Genomic DNA, 1,873 nt, shown 5'->3' with positions numbered 1-1,873 from the left:
GGGGCAGGCGGGGATCGAACTCATGCGGAAGTGGCTTTAGCTTCTCAGTGCAGTGCTTTAACCCGCTGCGCCACTAGGGAGGGCCAGTACATTTTTTTTTTAATCCACACAAGCATAACATGAACTATTAAAGTCCCTCTTGATAATATCTACCACAGCATCCTATCCTTCTGCAGAGGTAACTGTGGAACTGGTTAATGGTTTAGTATTCATCTTCCTATAACTTTTTCAATCCATTTACACATATACAAATACAGTACATAATTTTGGTATTTTTTTTTCACAAATGGGATAAATGAATATTGTTCTGTAATTAGTTCTTTCCCTCAAAATTAGGTCTTAGAAATGTTTCCATGAAATAAACATAAAGTTACTTAATTCCAAAGTACATAGTTTATTTTACCATTTCCACATTGGTAGGCTCTGAGTTTTTGTTACAAAAAATGCTTCATAAACACCTATCTACATGTTGTATGTATGTTTTTTATTTTTAAATCTGTTTTCCTTTAGATTTGAGAACTATACAAAGTCCACACATTTTCAATTTTGATGGATGACTGCAAATCACTCTCCTAATGAAACAGTACCAATTTTACAATTGTCACTGAAGGGTAAGGGATTACTTACCACCACTGAGTATAGTTAAAGGTAACTTGCCAATCTGATGGTCAAAAATTTTTTATCTTACAGCCTTTATTTTTATTTTCATGATTGCTAGTGAGGTTGAGCACTGTTTGTTAGTTTTATTAATTTTTTGAATTGCTTTTCCATAGTTTTTGTCTATCTATTGTATCCATCTACCATTTCATTATTAATTGGTGTGAATCCTTTATATTAAAAAAACAAATCTGGTTGTCACTTTCTTCATGGTCTCCAGGGTTATTTTTTCTTCCTTAAAAGGCCTTTCTAACCTTTCTAACCTAAATGATTGTTTAATTCTACATGAAATGGTGTGTGTTATGAAGTATGAAGGCAAATTAATCTTTTTCAGATGTATAGCCAATTATCCCATCATCATTCATTTTAGCATGAAGTGCCACCTTTTCTTATATTAAACACCCTTGTATACACATTAGTCTCTTCCTAAAGACTTGTCTTCTTATTAATCTATTTCTGTATGAATACCACACTGTTTCAATTACTCTCACCTGTTTTAATGTCTAAAAGGATAAATATTTTTTGTTCTTTAAAATTTTTTTTCTATCCTCTTACATTTTTTCTTTCAGATAAGTATTGAAATCAACTTGACATGTTCTAAAAATTCCTGTGGGGCTTTTAGTTTGGATCCCTTCTATTTGTAGATTAATCTGAAAAGCACAAATTTCCAAAATCAAGATGTTTACCATTCACTCTGTATATACATATTAAGCACCTTATTTGTGCTAGTCATTTTCATAAGGACTTGACATACTACGTGAACAAAACTTCTTGTCTTTGTGGAGTTTTCATTTTACAAGTAAAGGCAGAAATAACCAATAAGATAATAAATTATTTAAAAATTATTTTGAAAAGTGATAAATGCTGTGGGAAATGAGGAAAAGAATAGCAGGATAAAGGTGATGGGGAAGGTGCCACAGAACTACACACTTAAAAATGGTTAAGATGGTAAGTGAGGTGAGGAACTATACACCTGAGACACAGTTTGTAAACTGTTACCTTAAAAAAGAGAGAGGGGGATATACAATGGAATATTACTCAGCAACCAAAAAAGAGAAACAAATGTCTTTCGCAGCAACTTGGATGGAGCTGGAAAAGATCATGCTTAGTGAGATAAGCCAGAAAGAGAAAGAAAAGTACCGGATGGTTTCACTCATAGCAGGAGTATAATGGACCAGGCGAGAAAATAACAAGAATAATGAACAGCCATATACCA

This window comes from Condylura cristata, unplaced genomic scaffold (assembly GCF_000260355.1).
Source record: "Condylura cristata isolate star-nosed mole 26May11 unplaced genomic scaffold, ConCri1.0 scaffold00006, whole genome shotgun sequence".
NCBI lineage: Eukaryota > Metazoa > Chordata > Mammalia > Eulipotyphla > Talpidae > Condylura > Condylura cristata.
Note: the sequence above shows the minus strand (reverse complement) of the source record.